This window comes from Bos taurus, chromosome 6, assembly GCF_002263795.3.
Source record: "Bos taurus isolate L1 Dominette 01449 registration number 42190680 breed Hereford chromosome 6, ARS-UCD2.0, whole genome shotgun sequence".
In the NCBI taxonomy this organism is placed as follows: domain Eukaryota; kingdom Metazoa; phylum Chordata; class Mammalia; order Artiodactyla; family Bovidae; genus Bos; species Bos taurus.
Genome location: NC_037333.1, coordinates 57,352,315 through 57,372,695, shown reverse-complemented (window position 1 = coordinate 57,372,695; position 20,381 = coordinate 57,352,315). Strand labels below are relative to the sequence as shown.

The 20,381-nt window shown below is 46.4% G+C and overlaps 1 protein-coding gene across 12 annotated transcripts in view; it reads right to left on the bottom strand.

Annotated features, from left to right (window-relative positions):
* TBC1D1 (TBC1 domain family member 1) overlaps nt 1–20,381 on the bottom strand; it is a 226,405-nt gene that overhangs the window by 57,266 nt on the left and 148,758 nt on the right. The window contains exon 1 of one of the 12 annotated variants that reach the window (XM_010806057.4): nt 14,513–15,092. The exons of the other annotated variants lie outside the window; for them this stretch is intronic. The gene's annotated coding sequence lies outside the window, so the exon portion shown is untranslated. Of the gene's footprint in view, nt 1–14,512; nt 15,093–20,381 lie in introns of those variants that run through there. 12 annotated transcript variants of the gene reach the window in all.

Here is a 20,381-nt window from a genome sequence, read left to right as displayed (position 1 = left end):
CTCTGTGGGTCAGGGAAGAACCCCTGGAGAAGGAAATGACAACCCACTCCAGTATTCTTGGCTGGAGAATTCCATGGACAGAGGAGCCTGGCGGACTACAGTCCATGGGGTTGCAAAGAGTCGGACACGACTCAGGGACTAACACCTCCTGAATATGCAAGTGTGTGGACAGGGAAGCCTGGCACAAAGGAAGCATTCGATAAAATATCAGCTGTCGTTCTTAATAACATCAGGTTGCTGGAACTGGTGGTTGTGCTTTAAGGACAAGTAATACTCAGATGTGTGGAAATAAGAAGAGCCATTTCCTATAAGAGCAGAACAACAAGAAATGCAGGTGAGCATTATGCACTGAGCCATTCTGCTAATGACCAGACGGTGCACATACAAACAGAAGAATGGTCGTGCCCAGGTTATCGACAGCCTGACTGGTTTATTTATGTATTAATTAGTGGGAATGATGGAAGGATTGGGGCTCTTACAATTTCTTAAAAAATTTATGTCATTTATGCATTCTTCAGCCCTGGAAGGATACCCCAGCCATCAGGGTATGCAGAGCTTAGCAGCTCTGACAAATGAAGGGCTATTATGAAACAATGTGGAGAAGTGCTGGGGTGGGGAAGGGAGTAAGCTCTAAAGACAGAACAGGGAGCCTACCTCTGCCTGAGATGGGGTGCAGTGGAGTGAGGGATGGAATAGGGAGGCAAACACACAATTTTTTTTAAGCAGCCAAGAAATGCAGAAACTGGAAACAAATGCAAGAGCCCTACATATCTCTGTCCCTGTGACTTCCCAAAGTAGGCATGTGGGGTTGAGTTTCCAAGGGTCTGTGAAGATGACTTTTGGACTCAGTCTGGTGAGGGGCTGTGACGACAGCTCATGGAGAAGCAAGAAGGCACAGGGTGATGCAAGTCCAGGGAGGAGAGCCGGGCAGAGGCAGAAGATGACTGAGGGAGTGAAGGTGCACGCAGGCACTCCTGGGGAGCCTGGGGGGCCTCCCTCTGGGGCTGAGCTGTGAGAGCTCAGGGTGAAGCACTGCCCCCCCGTAGCGGGAGGAAGTGCCTGGGAAAGTCAAGGCCTACAGAAGCTTGAAAAGAACCAAAAAAATGCTGCAAACATGTGAATTTTTATTTAGCGCCCTGGATAAATTATCCTTTCAAAGAATGGCATTTATTTTTGCATCTGCAAGGGAGATGATAATATGCTTTTTGGAGGGATCGAAGGTCGTCAGGACTCCCATTTCTTGATTAAAGACAACAAAACCCAGGGATCAAACCCAGGTTTCCCGCATTGCAGGCGGATTCTTTACCAACTGAGCCACAAGGGAAGCCCAAGAATACTGGAGTGGGTAGCCTATCCCTTCTCCAGCAGATCTTCCCAACCCAGGAATCAACTCGGGGTCTCCTGCATTGCAGGCGGATTCTTTACCAACTGAGCTATCAGGGAAGCCCCAACAAAACTATGAAGAGGAACAAATACTCAGTCTCAGTGGGAATATGAAATGTTCATCTTCGTCATAGTTTCATCTCTCCTGTTACCATTTACATAACCTTGAATTTCAAATTGTGGTTCCTGCAGTTTTATGAGACACAGTAAGGTGGAAAAGCACACCACCACCAAAGGCCTTTGTGGGGGGTGTGTTGGTGGGGGGGTGCGTCCGGACCAGGCCTGCCCCCCAGGGGACGCTCCTGCTCACCTGCCTTCCCTGCCCTGCCCTGAGGGAATCCTCAGCACTTGCAGGAGCACAGGAATGTGGGGCTGAAAGGGACACTAGAGGATGACTTAGCTCAAGTCCCCTCCTTTTCCAATGGGGAAAGTGAGGCTCCAACAATTCACCCCCAGCACTTACTCTGCGCCAGGCAGCATGCTTCATGAGTACCCATATATCTCACCCTCCCAGCCGCCCGATAGGCCTCGGTGACAAAGGTCTGAGACACAGAGCTGACATGCTGGTGGAGCTGGGCTGGCTCATCCCAGTGCCTTGGGGTGAAAGGAATGAACAGAGAGGGAAACAAGGCCCTGATTACACGTGTGCTGCCCCTGACCAACCCAGAAAGCAGTCCCTTGACCGCTCCATGCCTCAGCTTCCTCGTCCACAGCGTACAACAGCATCTGCCTCCGACAGCTCTAAGGCAGGGAATATGTGACAATCCCTTGAGAGCACTGACAGCAGTACTGGGCCAGGGGTACATGCTGAACTGCACATCACTGTGATCATTATTTTATCATTTTAATCTAAAGCTGGGAAAATCTTTGTGTTGTTTAGACTTTTCCACAATCAGACTGGGGCTGGGGATAAAAAAGACGACTGGCTGACTGAAGGATACTGGGGAAGAGAGACACATACTCTATGAAGAAAATAACAGCATGGTCCCAGGTCTCCAGGGCTGTGTCCGGAACCCATGGTCATGAGAGGAGCAAGCACTGGAGAGGCCTGGCCACTCTCAGGATGGCTGCATGGCCTTTCTGGCCTTTCTTTGTGTGGCTGACTCCCTTCCTCCTCCTCCAGAGCTCAGCTGAGGTCATGCCCCCTGAGAAGACTCCTCCGGTCACTCCCAAGCCTCCCAGGTCCTTTATGCTCCCTCAGCAAACGTCAGCAGAGCTGCTAAGATTCTGAGAATGGTATGCTGGGGCGGGGGGGGTGGGGGGGGGGCGGTGGTGGGGGGCGGTGGGGGGGGTGCGGCTGACAGTCATGCAAGAGCAGCTCACAGGAGTAGGAGGTCACAGCAGCCTGCAGCATCTTGGGAAATGTGAAGCAGGAGGGAGAGAAGTCAGGAAGGACGGTCTAGGTGGAGGGGACAAGGGAGAACAGGCAGAGGAGGAGGAAGGAACACCGAGAGCTCCAGGCAGCGCACAGTTCCAGGCCCAGGTGACTGGGGCTCAGCTCTTTTCAGCAGTTTTATTTTCAATTTTAAGAAAAACTATTTTTAAAACTTTATATAAACTTTACATGTAGCTATCTAAATGGAGACATCTGACATTTATGTAGATGAAACTTTTTATATAAAATATGAACATTACAAATTGCAGTGTTAATCATCCAGGGACCAATCATGCATTTAGTTCATTCTGAGAACAACAATGAAATGAACCAACTGCTGTCCCCAAGGAGACAGCTGAGGAGGCCACCATGACAGGTCAGTATGTCAAGTGGCAGGACAAGAGCCCACAGGGGTGGCCAAGGCGCAGAGGGCTGTGATGGAAGACCCACCTCTAGGAGAGGTGCCCCTAGGCTGCCCCTTCCATTGGGGTGGGGCAAGGGCAGTGGTGGAGGGGATGGCCAGGCACTAAATCCTGCAGGTGACCAGGAATGCCACTCCCTGCAAAGGGAAGAAATTAAAATGACACATCGCGATGAATTCCTGGGGAGTTTTGAGCAGTTCCATGTCACTCTGGGAAAGTTAGTGCGAGTTGGGGTCTAGAAGGAGGGCATACAGATTGTAAGAAATGAGTCTGGTCAAACAGTGAAGGATCTCCTGTGCTAAATAAGTAGGACTGCCATCCTGACCGAAGCTCCAGAGCAGAGGTGAGAAAACAACTAGCCCGTGAACATTTACCACGTGGGGATTTGCCCCAGCTGCTACCTGAGCCCTTAAGAGTTTGTCCACATGGATTTTTAAAAAGGGATAGGACCACCCAGGAGAAGGCAATGGCAACCCACTCCAGTACTCTTGCCTGGAAAATCCCATGAATGGAGGAGCCTGGTAGACTACAGTCCATGGGGTCACTAAGAGTCGGGCACGACTGAGCGACTTCACTTTCACTTTTCACTTTCACGCATTGGAGAAGGAAATGGCAACCCACTCCAGTGTTCTTGCCTGGAGAATCCCAGGGACAGGGGAGCCTGGTGGGCTGCCATCTATGGGATCGCACAGAGTTGGACACGACTGAAGCAATTTAGCAGCAGCAGCAGCAGGACCACCCAACATTCACCACTCACATGGTTGACCCTCCAAGATGAGAGCTGCTGGTCAAGCCCACACTGCTTGGACCTCACTGTGGGTGTCCAGGAGGAGATGTCTCCCTGATCCCACTGCCCACACCAGCATGTGGGGTCACTGTCAGCAGAACCCAGGCTATGGGTTCAGTCCACAGGAGTAGTTCTCACAGTGAGGTCTGCAGACCAGCAGCATCAGTATCACCTCACTTGTTGACTTGTTAGAACTGCAGATTCTCGGTCCCACCTTAGACCTACTGGATCACAAACTGGGGGGGGGGGGTGGGACCCAGCAACCTGGGTTTCTGATGACTGGAACACTTACTTTAGGTTATAGGTTTACCTTAATTGGTGGTTTCATAAAACACTTGGGAATAGGAGTACTTTTCAAATAAATTATTTCAAATTAATTCAGCAATGACTCCATCCATTATGGATGACTGATTATTAAATAAAAATTTTTAATGTAACACAGCTTGCTTTGCAAACACCAAGACCAACCTTGTTTTTATCTTTGTCAAAGGCAATTGTTTATAATTAATACCATTTCGTAGGAAATGCATTAGAAAGTGGTCCCTCCCTGCTAACCCAGATCAACTACCCACACAATTAGTGATAATACATTTTCTTGCAGAAAACTCCCAAATACGAACATAAATAGTCAGAAACACAGACCAATGAGTCATCTGACACAAACAGAAAACTATACAACAGATAAGCTCATGATTTCTCTCCTGTTTTTTAATCATCTGCACAAAAGCAGCTCCTTTGTTTACCACGTGTCTTCCAGTGCCTCCTCCCAGCAGGCCAGCCCCAGCCACCCCACCTGAGGGCGAGGGGCCTTTCTGCACCTCTGTCTTCCTGGGCAGGTGAAAAGAAGCCTAGAGAGGAAACCACCATCCTCGCTGCAAATCCCCCCTCACCACAACACAGGGTGTCAGGGGGATCAGGCCACGGCCTGGTGAGAGTAGATGGGCTGCATATGGAGTGCTGGTTTCCAAACTGTACCCCAGGACGCTCCGCATGCAAGGTCCACGTGGGGGTGCCAGGAGAGGCATGGGGAGCAGAGTGGTCTTAGCTGAGGGTACTGCAACAAAGTGCCAACAATGGGTTGCAGAGACAACAAATGCTCATTTCTCCCAGTTCTGGAGGCTGGGAATGCCAGGTGCTTGAGGAATGCCTTCCTCCGGGTCTGCCTCCTCCCTGCTGTACCCTTCATATCACAGAGACAGAACTCTGGTCTCTCCCTTTTTTTTCACTTATAAGAAAGGAAAGCACTAATCCCAACTTGGAGGCTCTACCTTTTGTTTAGTCACTAAGTTGTGTCTGACTCTTCTGTGACTGTCCAACTCTTTTGTGACCCCCATGGACTGTCATCCGCCAGCTTCCTCTGTCCATGGGATTTGGACAAGAATACTGGACTGGGCTGCCATTTCCTCCTCCAGAGGATCTTCCTGACCCAGGGATCGAACCCAAGTCTCCTGTACTGGTAGGCAGATTCTTTAGCACTCAACATAAATTACTCATGCTTTTCAAAATGTTCATCTTAAAAACAAACAAAATCCCATGTATCTCTAGGTTTACTAAGATCAGTTAGCTACAAACAGTTAAGTTCAACCCAGGAAGCACACCCCTCCCTCCAACCCCTCCTGGAGGCCACCCAGCAGGCTTTAGACACTTGTGCAGAGAAAAGAGACACGAAGCTGTGACCACAGCAGACACTACACATGATGACTTGCCACACAGCGACAGAGCCACTGCCAGCACCAACGACACGGGGGACGAGACTCCAGCGAAGACGTACATGTCTTGCAAATCACATCCTTCTTCAGCTGGGGGACCCTAAGCTGCAGAAACACCTTCCAGCTTTTGGTCTGTTGGTCCCAATATCATTGACTATACTTTTGAATTCACTGGGGGTTTCAGGATGAATGCCAGGCTGTCAAAGGTGCCCAGGGACTTCTTTAATATAGCGGTCACAGGCGATGGTGTTCTTTCCGTAAGTGATCTGCATCTGGCTCCTCATCAGGACACGTTCATCAGTCTTCAAGTTGGCTGACAACGCAGACACAGGCTCCTTTGAAGCCAAACTCCCTGATGATGACTTTCTCTCCCTTCCAAAGTCATTTATGAAGTGTTTCCTTCTATAACTTGAAATTTCTTTGTTAACTGTAGACCTCATTTCATCTTCTTCCACTATACTTGCCCAGTCTGAACATCTGGAACCTTATCTAAACCTAGTTACCTCTCTGAGGAGGCCCCACCTCCAAATGCCAACACACAGGGTATGAGGGCTTCAACATACGAATTTAGGGGAGACATAAACATCCAGTTCATAGCAGGAGTACATGTGGTTCTACATTACCCTTCCACTCCGTTTCAGCATAGCAGGTCTGATTTAATGTTTTATACGACCTCTTTAAAATTTCCTTAAAAAAGAGATCAGCGGAAAAAAAAAAAAAAAAAGGAAATAAAGGAAAAGTTCTGAAAGCACAGATAACAAGGTTTTATTATGACCTAAAGGAACAGACAGGTATTTTGAGTCTTGGTGGATTGGCAAAATCCAAATTTGTAAGGAGAAGGGAAGACCCAGAGATCAGAACAAGGGATCTACTTGAACCTGCCATCTATGCCATGATCGTGGAGACTGTCCTGGGCTGTCATATGGTGTCTATTATAAGCCAGGTCCTGAGCTGGACTTAGAAGTGGACCGTCACCTAGGCTACATCTTATCCTGCCACAGGAAGCAGATTTGGAAGTTTCTTCCACCCCAAAAAGCTGCAAGATACCACCCGGCACACACTCAACAAACACATGCTTCTAAGTCCCCATAAGACTGTGGATGAACCCATCTTTCAACTAAAATCACTTGAACGCTTGTAAGATGATGAAGAAAAACAGGACAACTCCACAGCCTCAAGACATGAGACAAACACAAATTTTCAATATAAGATTGGAGAAAATACACTCAAGGCAAGAAAGTACTAAAGTTATGTGAAAGAATCAAGAGTTAAGACAGTTTCTGTCACAGAGACTTTTATAATATTGATGGACAGATTTACTGTTACTTAATTTGTACTTAAATAATACTTAGAAAGCTTGGAGTAGAAAGGATCATTTTATCCTGATAAAGTTATAACTTCCAAATCATTAAGGTTCATGCCACAAAACAGCACTGCATCAACACAAGATGATAACCAAAACCCTCCAGGGAATTGAAAAGGGTCTTTCCCTCTGCAGCCACAGCTTTCCGATTCAAACCTGAACTAGGCTATATCCACACTCAGTAGTTCCCATCCTTTTTTCTTCCTGACTACACCTCATGCTCCTTTATCTAGCATTAAACCCGATGCCTGGGACAGCATTCCACATACAACTTCACACTCAGAATCTCTGTATGTTAATTATATAGACCTCCCTCCTCCGGTCACTGGCAGAGGATGGATCTTGCATGTAAATTTTGGACTTTCACTTGAAAACAATATCAGCTCCTTGATGATGTGATGATAGAGACTGAGGTACAGAGCCCCTGTGAGAAGAGGGTAGAGGTCCGAGATCCGACCCTGAGGGGTTGTGCATGAGGAGGAAGGCAGGGACAATAAAAGGAGCCATGAAAAGAGAGGAGACAGAGAGCTGCCTCAGTGGCGTCCAGTCTTGAGGGACCAGGAAAATCATAAAATGGTGATTTACAAGAAGGGAAGCCCTATTTTTTTTTACCTTCTGACTCAGGTGAAGACTTTTAGGAGTGCTGACTGGCTTTTTTCCCCACAAAAAGGGTATTACTTCAACTGACTGCAGAGAAATTAGAGACACTAAAAATATGAAAGGAGAAAAAAAAAAAAGGACAAGAGTTACTGACAACCCCACTTCCCAAAGCTAAGTGCTCTTCATGGTCTCTGCTTTCATTGAATGTGCAGACGTGGCTTCTAGATTTTTGTCAGCACTGCACTCTGTCCACAACCGCCCTTTGGAGCCACCACGATGGAGCACAGGGTCTGCGCCCTGAGGCGAGCAGACGGTGGGATCCTGACCCCAGGCCTGCACAAAGGGTTGGGTGTGCTGGGCACACTCAGCACTCACCTCCAGAGAGGAGCGCTGGAAATCACTCAACTAGAAATAATCAGGATGAGAGTCACATTCCAGTCCCGTCATCCCCAGAGAGAAGCTGGTGAGATGGAGGGAACTGTTGGGAAGCGGGAGGAGAGTAGAATGGGAGGTAGAGGGGATGTGTGGCCAAGGGGAAAGTTCAGAGGGACAGTGGGAGGACAGGTCCCAGAGGCAGGACAAATGGTCCATGAAGGCGGCGGGGGAGCCTCACTGGGCTATGCCTGCACGAGGCCCTGCAGTGAACTCTGACTCAGTCAGCGAGCGGGAGGAACTGCTAGAAGCCCTCCCTCCTGCCTCTCCTGCAACTGTGACTAAATAATCATCTCCCCCACCCATCCCATTACACAATGCTTATCTGGATGTGATCTAAGGTCGGAATCCATGAAAGGAAGTTCATGACTAAAAAAGTTAGGAAATACTTGTATGCCTTTCTCGGGAGAGGGGATGGGGAAGTCCACGGTATGAAATAAGAAGTTTAAAATAGTGAGCCCAGTCCTTCCCTCGACCCCACACAATGCTCATCGGGTTATATGTGGAAATATGACCTGTCCACCTGGAAAGCCCCAGCCTCACTGCCTCCCTTATAAGGGCTGTGTCCTGAGAGAAATCAGCCTGAGAAGCGGCATTCTTCCTGGGGATCCACAACCCTTGGGCAGTGGGGAAACTTGGGTTTTGGCTTTAGTCAAGTTTTGAGTTTTGATGTTTTCAACTAGAAAATGGAAACTATACAATCACTGAGATGTCTCCCTGCCCTTAAGAGTCAGTACACTGGTACTCATTCAAAACTTCAATAGATTTCAAACAGTTCCTCAGTTTATAAATCACATAACTTAAAGTGGACATATCAAGTTCAAATGTTCTTTGAAAGCTGATGCTGTAGTAAGCAAATTTTAAGACTATTACCATGATTCACTGTGCCCAAAAACTTATTAAAGGGGAAACTGTGCGATTCTCTGACCATCACTGAATGTGATAAATGTTGGCACACTGAAGAGTTCTGGTGAGTAAGTGAGAGGTGTTACATATGCACAGGACAAAACAGAGAGGGGAGAAACTGACTGCTGTGCTTGAGCAAACAAAGCAATCTGGTCAAGACTTACCTACCTGCCACTCCAGAGGACAGATACTTTTTGAAACATCCTGGCAGAACACAGAGAAACCAGGTAATGCACACTCAGTTTAATTTCAAGGAAGGTCAGCCCAGGGGGAAATTGACCCTCTGAAGCCTGGCAACCGTGGGCGTGGCTGGCCAGGTCACAGCTCACTGCAGCTGTCAACTTCCAGGACATCTTGAAAGCCACATGCTGTCTAACCTCTTGCCGGGATGATTTTAAAGAGTGAAACATCTGTGACTAATTTCTTCATAATGATTCCTGGTCTTTTGTCTCTCTCATCAAGAGAGTTTGAAGAGAAACCAGTCCCTTGCATCCATCAGCACTACTGGCCCATGGTTTTTCCATCTCTGAATTGAGAGCACGGGGCCACTCAGTGAGATGGCACCTGGGGTGGAGCAGGTTCCTAAGGACCCAGGTTTCCTCTGGCTGTGACTTCGGACGATGACAAACATTCTGCCAAAAAGCTGAAGCCATTGTGCAAACCACCAGCGCACGGCCCAGGATGCCAGATGTTCTTTTTGGTAATATGAGTGTCCTCCATATAACACAGAGTCTCTGACTGTCCCAGCACAACCTTTCGCTGGTCCTAGAAGTCTAGTGATGATCAAAGGGAAGGTGGTAGGGGTGGAATTAAAAGCGGCTGCCATTTGCGGAGGGGACTGAGAAGGCAGCTATTTTCATTTCCTTCAAAACCCTCTTAGGAACAGACCACTCTATCATGGAGCACTAGCTCCCATTTCTTGGGTCCTTCCACAGAAGTTGCTGAACATCCCTAACTCTCTGAAGTGGGTACTAATACCATATCCATGAGATCGCTGAGGATTCTGTGGCAACTGCCTTTGGTCAAACAGCTACAAATGGAGGGGCCAGGACTGAAGCCAAGAACGGTCTGATTTTAAAATTCATTCCTTTCAACTCAGCAACAACAAAAAATCAAATAACTCAATTTAGAAATGGGCGAAGGATGTGAATAGACATTTCTCCCAAGATGATACACAAATGGCCAACAAGCATATGAGAAGATGCTCAATATCACTAATCATTACAGAAACGCAAATCAAAACCACCACGAGATATCACTTCATATTCATCAGGATGTCTACTTCAAAAAAAAAGAAAACACAAGTGTTGGTGAGGACGTGGACAAACTGGAACTCTTGGGCACTGCTGGTGGGAACGTAAAGTGGCGCATCTGCTGCAGAAAACAGCATGGCAGTTCCTCAAAAGATTAAAAACAGAACTACCATGCAGCCAAACAATTCCATTTCTAGGTACATATCCAAAAGAATTGAGAGCAGGATCGTGGAAGGATATCCGCATACCCATGATCAAGGCATTGTTATTCACAACAGCCAAGAGATACAAACAACCTAACAGCCATGACAGAAGAACAGTTAAACAAAATGTACTATATACATATAATGGAATAGTATTCAGCCTTAAAAAGGAAATATGCTTTAACATGGATGTACCTTGGGAACACTATGCTAAGTAAAAGAAGCCAGTCCCAGAAGGACAGATACTGTATGATTCCCATTGACATGAAGTAACTGAAGTAATCGAACTCATAGAAACAGAAAGTAGAGTGATGGCTGGCAGGGGAGGTGGGAAGGAGGAATGGGGGCTACTGTTCAAGGGTACAGAATTTCAGTTTTGCAAGTTTAGAAAGTCCTACAGGCCCAAGACACAACAATATGAGTATACTTAACAACTATACACTGAAAAATGCTTAAGATGATATATTTTGTGTTACATGTTTTTATTTTTCTTTTTTTACCACAATTCAAAATTTAAAACCATTTTTTGAAAATCCACACTGTTAAGCAGGATGTTACAGCCAACTCTCCAGTCAATCACTTCTGAAATTATTCACAACCCTAATCCCCCCAAGCAGCCAGGAGCCTTGTGCAAGCAGATGCATTACAACAGGAGTCATCAACTGGCCCTGAGTCTCACTTGCTTCTACCTCACAACACATCAACAAAACAAAGGACCACTGGGCCCAGTTTTAAAACTCTGGCAACTCAGAAAGGGCAGGTATGGAAGGAGTGTTGATGTAAAATGAAGATCTGAGATTCCAGGATATCATCCCAAAGGTCATTCCAATTCAGAAACATGAAACCACAACATTCCCAGGCCCTGTCCCTGCCCCACAGACCTGTGAGGGTTTTCCAGGGCATGCACGTTTGCCTCATTAAGCCCTGCATTCATTATGCAATACTGCCTCTCATAGAAGGAGACAGTTAAAGCTCACTCCTCTTACAGAGGAATAAGGTGTGGTAGCAAGCCTGAGGTCCTAGAGGGGAGAAGCAACGGGGCGCTCGCAGATCAGACCCATCCGCTCCAGGGCTCCAACCAGGATGCTCTGGGACTGGCCAAAACCGGGTGCTGACCCTGAACACCATCCTAAACACAACGCACAGGAAGGCTCCTGTGGGCATGATGGTCTTTGAGCCTCAGTCTTACCTGGAAAATGAGGTGCTGAATTAAGAACCCCTAGTCCTTCTAACTGGAGAAGGCAATGGCAACCCACTCCAGTACTCTTGCCTGGAAAATCCCATGGATGGAGGAGCCTGGTAGGCTGCAGTCCATGGGGTTGCTAAGAGTCGGACACGACTGGGCAACTTCACTTTCACTTTTCACTTTCATGCACTGGAGGAGGAAATGGCAACCCACTCCAGTGTTTTTGCCTGGAGAATCCCAGGGACGGTGGGGCCTGGTGGGCTGCCTTCTATGGGGTCGCACAGAGTCGGACACGACTGAAGTGACTTAGCAGCAGCAGCAGCAGCAGCAACACTCCTTCTAACATGAAAAGCTCCAAATAATCTAAACTACCAACAATATCAAGGAGACTTTGGTGAGCTCCACAGAACTTGGTATCGTAACAGGAGTATGAAGTATTTAAGCAAAAAATAAAAAAGCCTTTTTACCCACCATCCAAAAGTCTGTAATCTAAGAAGAAACCAATGCAGACACATGTGCCAAAGAGAATGGGGACAGAACTACACCATTCCAGAAGGAGTGAGGTAGCAAAAGGATGATAATGAAATCATTCCTGACCCACAGCTGGTAGGAAAATTATGAATCACAACCAAAGGGAGAGGCTAAGGGTAGGATAGCCAGGGACTGTGGCAGTGACCTAGAGTTGATATTAATATGGGTACACAAGAAGGCAAAAGACAAAAGCAAAAGCCTCCACGGAGAAGCATCTAGAGGGAGATGACCTGGGTCACCATGCCACTACAAACAGACACCATGATATGCTGGCTTTTCTGTATCACTGACATTACTTCTTCAGGGGAAAAAAAAAAAACATTATCAGAAAATGACTTCAACCACAGAGTTTAAACTTTAACAAACTATGTTATTTTAGAAATAGAACACACTGATTTGGAATAACTTATCAATTACAATTTCAGAAAAATAGTTTTCAGTTGTATGTAAAGAGCAATTGGAGATGATAGAACGTAGTATCTTTTAAGCTACCAGAAATAGAAGTGAAGGTTCCATGGGTTTTATATTTCTTAATTTAAATTTCATTTTTAAAATCAATTTCCAAACTATGCTTTGAAACTATGTTGTTGTTCAGTCATTAAGTCACATCTGACTGTGATCCCCTGGGCTGCAGCATGCTAGGCTTTCCTGTCCTTCACCATCTCCCGGAGCTTGCTCAAACTCAAGGCCCTTGAGTCAATGATGCCACCTAACCATCTTGTCCTCTGTTGCCCTCTTCTCCTCCTGCCTTCAATCCTTCCCAGCATAGGGGTTTTTCCGATGAGTTGACTCTTCCCATCAGGTGGCCAAAGTATTGGAGCTTCAGCATCAGTCCTTCCAATGAATATTCAGGACTGATTGCCTTTAGGATTGACTGGTTTGATCTCCTTGCTGTCTAAGAAACTCTAAAGAGTCTTCTCCAGCACCACGGTTCAAAAGCATCAATTCTTCGGCACTCAGCCTTCTTTATGGTCCAACTCTCACATCCATACATGACTACTGGAAAAAACCATAGCTTTGACTATTGAGACCTTTGTTGGCAAAGTGATGTCTCTGCTTTTTAATATGCTGTCTAGGTTTGTCATAGCTTTTCTTCCGAGACTATAAATATCCTGAAATCTTATCTCTGCTGGGACCAGAGAAATCTGAAATCTCAGTAAGCATTAGGAAACAAGGTGCTTTGGGAGCTCCTTCTTGGGTAGGTGAGCAGTGGTGTAAGTGGCCCCTTGGGAGCAGAGGTTTCTGAGACAGGTGACAGCAGTGGCAGGAAGGTCAAGAAGAATTCTTCAAATGAAGACCGGGTATCTCTAACCTTTAGGCTTGATTTCTGCAAATTAAGGCTGTCAGTTTCGCAATGCATATTACTGGTCATGCCAAGTCTAATAATTCAATAGAAGAAGGGGGGTGGGGAATTGCCAAATGATGACCTGTAGCTTAAGCCCACAAAAGAGAAGTGATTTTATAACTGCGCCCATTTCCAATAAATCTGAATACTCACTACCATCATGATTTGTGATAGAAACGTGCTTCCATTTTAACCTCCATAAGGCTAAATACATACTGACTATTTAAAACAAACGTTTTGCCTACCACCAAAATGTCACTACATCATAAAAGTGAAAAAGAGAAATGGGAAAAATATCACTGATGACTAAAACTTGTGAAAACTTTTATCAGTATGCTTTCTTTGTATTTTTTCCATGTATATGTTATTTTTTACACAGTGAGTAGCTAACAATAAAATACCCATATTTGGTCAACATTCCAAAATTGTAAAGCCCTGCACCCAACAGAAACTGAGCACCAGCTATGAACCTAGCCCTGTGTCAGGTCGCAGAACCAGGACACAACAGTGTCCCTGCCTCACAGAGCTGGAACTGGGTTTCAGAAATAAGCCCCCGAAGGGTGCAGCACTGAGAGGGCCCGGAGGCTGGCTCTCACACACACCGTGTATCTGAGGTCCCAGGGAGCTCAGCATGGCTCACCAGCCTGACCTCCTTCAGGGACCCTGACCACTTTTGGTTGTTCAGTTGCATCAAAACTATTTGCTCTAAGAATTCCAAATTCTTATTACTGGGTAAATATATCAATCAAGCCACATCCCCAGCAGAGAAATCTTTGACAGAAAGTTACTCAGTTTCTTTCCATCCCAGTACTTCTGGTAGTAAGAAACTTACATACTTACCCACACACAATTTCACCTACTTTCAGATGACCATTAACTGTTAACAAGCTACTGAGTCCCTGTTACTTCCACCATCCTGGTTTTGCCTGTGGTGGGTGAGCAGTATAATTAACAAGAACACACTGACTTGTGGTGGCTGGAGGCTGTGCCCTCTCCTCCCCACAGCCCCGGTGATACCTTAGGTGGGTCCCCATTGCTGGGCTGGTACCAGGCTTCCCCCACTCCTTCCTGGATGAGCTACGATGAGTTGGGCCAGTCAGCTCTGGGAAAAATCTAGAGTAAAACACAGATAGGCAGCCAGTAACTGGAGGCCTCTGGAGCTAAGAGGTCATATGGACTCGGGGGCTGGCTGACTACAGTGACAAACAAGCTGGGAAGGCTGGTATGAAGAATGAAGAGGAGACCAGGAAAAAAAGAAGAATTACATGATCCCAAAGAGAGGGAGTCAGAGAGACTTCCTGGGTTCCTGACAGTGACCTAGTTCCTGGCTCTTGCCCTTATCCTGATTTTTATGAGCCACCATCTGATTAAGCTGCTTGAGTCATATTCTAATTCTTGCAACTAAGTGATCACTGGTTGACTAAGACAGGCTAATACTCATCTGTTTTCTGAGCATCCTCTGAGCACTGCATCTATGCAGTGGGCCTCTGAGGACAGCCAAGAGTGAGAAAGAACTTTCTCTCAAGAAGCTAGTTCTTGCTGCTGTTGCTCACTCAACTAGCTAGGTAGAAAAAGCAAGAACAGAACTTAATTAGGAAAAACAGACAGGTTGGTGATACTAATCAATTAGGTTTTGTTTAATGAAAAGAGAACCACAATTCTAGTTCATTCTACCACTGACTATCTGTTTGACCTTAAGTGGGCCCCTGTGTCTCTCTCAGTCTGCTTCTTCATCTGGAAAATAAGGAATATGGAATGGACAATTTTCAAAGTTCCGACTTACTTTCAAGATTCCTTGAAAGGAGTGGACTCAACTCCTATATACCCAGTAACGATCATTTTAGAAGCAAGGTGAGTTGCAGAATATCCTGCCTCAGCCCAAAGTCTACTCCTTGAGTGGCGAGGGCACACAGAACAAGCACCACCCGTAAAGTGCCGTGCCTGCGGTTCCGAGAGGAGTCAGGGCAAAGGGAGACCTCTGAGGGGCCCATGAGAACGTGCACAAGGGCAGAGCTGTACTCTCCAGCACATGGCCATTAGCCACACGTGCCTTCTGAGCACCTGAAATGGGCTGAGGGTGTGAAATTAAACATCTACGTTCAAGCTTAAACAGCTCTACGTAGCTAGTGGCTACCATACTGGACAGTACGGATCAGATCTGAAGGTTGGGACAAAGAACCACAAGACAAAGCAAGCACCAGTCTAATAGGGACAAACACAAACCTTAAGGAATAGCGGGAAAGCAGAAGCTGACCGCGCCTACAGAAAAGAAGTCACGGTGACCTGGAAGTGGACGGACGGAAAGGATAAGGAACTGGTCAGTGCCAGAGTGTGGGCAGAGGAGCTTCTGCGCTGCATGAAGCAGGACAGCACACCAGGGGCGGAGAAACACTAGGCCCAGGCAAGGTTCCCTCCACGTCCACTCTACCTTCATCCGGAGCGCATCGCACAAGGTGGCTGCATGCTCAGCCAAGAACCAGTGTCGCCCAGCTGCCACATAGCCACAGGTGACCAGGACACACACAGAAGTCTTCCAGTGACTCTGGAACAGCCTGCTCTCTTGATATGGAGGGATCACTCTGCTGTCCTCACTGCTTGCTCCTTCACTGTGCTCGGAGCTGTAGGGGAAGCCCAAGGCGGAGCAGCCACGCTGTGACCAGAAGGCACCCAAGAGGATGAAACAGAAAAGTAGAAAGGACCCCAGCCTCCTGGGAACATCACGGAGCCAGGGAACCACCTCGCCTTATCATCATCCAGACTTCCTGTTGAGAAAAATAAACCTACCTCCCCCCAACCCCCAGTCACACCAGTGTGGCAGGGTCTCCAGTACATTCAGTCAGACGCAATCTCTAAGTGATGTCAAAAATCTGGTGCCTGGAGGGGAGGGGCTGAACATGGTAGAAACGGCCGCAGAGAGGAAACTAGGCAAATGAATGGAAACCCGGTAACTTTGCCATGTGCTGCTGAAACATCTGGTCTAACGGTGCACAGCCTGCCACACACTGGGACAGACACCAGGTGTGACTGAGACAGCAGTGTTAGGGACAACGGGAGAAAACTCCCAAGAGGCGGTGCAGAGATGTCTCTTAGGGAGAATGGTGAACCAAAACCACACCAGCCACTCTGCAAACGGAAACAGAAGATATACCCCTTTGTTAATGCAGGTATCCCCACCGATGGCTTCTAATCTAATAAGCCCCACGATCTGAAGCCTTGTGGGGCAGAAACAGCCAACTGTTTCTATATCCCGCCCAAGTCTTGGCAACAGGACACCAAGAGGAAAAAGAAAAATGTCCCTTCCGTAACTTCAGGGAAGATGCTACTGCAAGAGAATTCCAAAAACCAAACCACAGAGGAAAGACCATAACCTCTCATCGCCAGAACTGTCCCTAATCGAAAGTTCCTAAGCTAACACACCTGGACAGGAAGTGAAGCACAATACTTCAACTTTCTGTGGGAAACCCACTATTCTCACAAGTATAAAATGTGTACTTGGGGTTCCAAGCTATTTTCAGAATTATATAAGACCGTAATTACAGTGTTCCTACTTTGGTGAATGATGTTTAAAATCTTGTTAGTACTTATTCTGCAAATATTTTCACTTACATGAAAGTGATACAACAAATTCACTTGGAAAAAAATCCACTCAGGAAGCACTTCAACGTATCCCTGTGTTTTCTCTCTGAATTTTACAAAACCAAGAGTGTGCTGAGTTCACCTACAGCTCGAAGGCTGGGGCTACTTGGTCACATCTGCTGGGACCGCCCTGCCTCACTCCCTCCAGTAGGGACATTTTTTCATTTAAATAAATGAATTTAATAGAAACCATTCAACTAAGAAGACTCTAATTCTATTTTTCACAAATTAGAGTTACCAGTAAATAATGCCCAAAACATGCACTGTATTAACAAGAGTTAACATTTAATTCTTAACTCTTGGATGGCATCACTGACTCAAGGGACATGAGTTTCAGCAAACTCCGGGAGATGGTGAAGGACAGGGAAGCCTAGCATACTGCAGTCCATGGGGTCGCAAAGTCAGACACAACTGAGCAACTGAACAACATTTAATTCTAGAATACTTTCCACATAAGAACTGTTCTTTCACTCGAAGGCAGCTTATTACTACACAGACCCTAACTTCAGTGAGTAAACCAGTCAAAACTCTTGATAATTTATTCCTAAAACTGTCAAGAGCTCCCTACTGTGATTAAGAGACTGGATTTAGAATACAGCCAACCTGATTGGGGGCTTCCCTGGTAGCTCAGCTGGTAAAGAATCTGCCTGCAATTATGGAGACCCTAGTTTGATTCTGAGGTCGGGAAAATCCCCTGGAAAAGGGATAGGTTGCCACTCCAGTATTCTTAGGCTTCCCTGGGGGCTCAGACAGTAAAGAATCTGCCTACAGTGCAAGAGACCTGGGCTCAATCCCTGGGTTGGGAAGATCCCCTGGAGGAGGGCATGGCAACCCACTCCAGTATTGTTGCCTGCAAAATCTCCATGGACAGAGGAAAGTGGCGGGCTACAGTCCATGGGATTGCGAAGAGTCGGACACAACTGAGCAAGTAAGCACAGCACAGCACAGCTTGATTGGAATCGCAGCTGTGAGAACTAAGTGCTGTGGAGCTACGGGCACGTTATCCAATATTTCTAGCCTCCTCTCCTCGAAAATATCGGGCATAGTACTGACTGCATAGAGTCAGTGTGAGAATTACCATCTAACTCTGTGAAAGTGCAAACACTAATGCTCAATACATGATAAGGATAATTTCAATGGCTACTATTGATGTTTGGTGAGTTTTATTGCAAACAAGATGGGATTTATTGGTTATTTCATAATCCGCCATAGAACATATTTCTAATTTTCAACTCACTTATTATACTAACAACCACTCGGGGCTTTTTGGCATGAGTTTAAATCAGAATAGGATGTACCCCTGCCCATCAGCTGCTGCAGCTTGCGACATTCAGAGGACCTCAAAGTGTGGTCCCCAGAACTTGTAAGCATTGCACAACCTTAGGCTCCACCAAGAAACTTCAGGAATGAGGAACAGCATTCTGTGTTTCCGTAACTTCTCCAAGGGATTCCGGGCACACAGTCTGAGGATGGTAGAAAGAAATGCAGCCCTGGGCCAATGTTGCTGACCTGGAATGGGAGAGCTGTGGGAGCCCGGACGCAACCCCACACTCACACTCTCCCCTCAGTCTGCAGGGGAAGAAAGGCAAACAAGGCCAGCAGTACAGAGGCTCACCCACCCTCACTGGCCCAACCATCCCCAAGGTCAGAATTACGAGTGACAACTCAAACCCCCCAGAGAAGGAGCTTCCATACTCACCATTAAAACCCTTTCTCAGTGTGTGACCACACAACACTAAGCACATGAAAGTTCACAGGCGCATTAGAGCCAAAGGTAAATGACTGTATTTGAGGTCTGTCTATATAATGGAGTAGTAGTAACTGACCGTATAGAAGAATGAAGCGCTGATACGCACATAACACGATGCACCCTGAAAACACTGCTAAATGGAAGAAGCCCCACACGTCACATATTGCATGACTCTGTTTATATACAATGTCCAGAACAGGTACATCTACAGAGACAGAAAGATGATGGGTGGTTGTCTCGGGTTTAGGGGAAAGGGGAGTGGTTTTGGGAAGTGACAGCTATGGCTTTCTTCCTGGGGGACAAAAAGTATTTTAAAATTAGACTGCAGCAATGGTTCCACAACCCTGTAAATACAGAAAAAGATATTGTATACTTTAAATGGGTGAACTGTATAATATATGAATTTTAGCTCAATAAAGCTGTTTTTTTTAAAAAAACAAAAACAAAAACAAAAAACAAAACCCCCAAACACGAGTTTCTTGCCAAGGACTCCTCTTTAAGCTAATCTAAACTTCCCAGGCAGCGGTGTCCCAGCTGTAGAGTAGCAGTGAGTAGGGTGAGGAAGGTGGGCCCCTAGGATGCAAAATATAAAGGAGGCACTCACTGTCAGGGTCATGTGTGCACAGGGTCCATACTTGCAGGGCCCTAAAAGTGAGTGCCTCCTTAAAATTTGCACTCGGAGCATGTGACTGCCTCACCCTAGTCCTGCCCCAATTTTGAGGCTGTTTCAAGTTCAGGTATGTCTACAGATTATATCCCCCTGAGAACAGTTTCAAACTACCTACCATTTCCTTGTTTTATAAATGTCAGTGGCTCCCCAGTATCCACAGATTAAAGTTCAAAGATGACAGATCAAGATCTTTGACTCTGGATTCTAATCCTGAAGGCACACAGGCTCTGAGAGTTAGATGAGCCCTGAGGAGGAGTTTCCAGGGCACTGTAAGCAGGATTCGCACCCCAGTCTCCCGACTCCAGGACCTTGGGTGCCCAAGCCCTTGGCCCTCCGTCCCCTTCCTACCAACAGCAGAGACTGAACTTTTGTCTCTGCATCACCACCAACCCTCAGAGCCAACCTCTGCATAAAGTGTAACGACTGACTGTTTAAATGCCAACGGTTGACTAGGAAAGGCTCAATCAGGCTAATTTACAACTGATATCAGGCCTCAAAAACAGCAGACTGAGGTCAAGTCTGGCCATTCACTGTGGCTTCCCCACCTATAACGATGTACCAAAAAGCACAATTAAAGGAGAAAAATCTCGTAGCTTCAAACTATTGAAATTCATGAACAGTCCATTCCTGGCATGCAGTATTTTATCTTGAACCTAGTCTTTATTGACCACAGAAAAGCAAAATTATATGGAAAGTAGGTTAAGAACAATCTTAGAAAGCCTTGTGTCTCTGGCAATCAGGGACTATTTTTCTCTTCCTTGTTTTGCCCGCTCCCTAAAACCTTGTGGAAAATGAAAGAAAAACATCTTGATTTCAGAAGGTACTCTCCT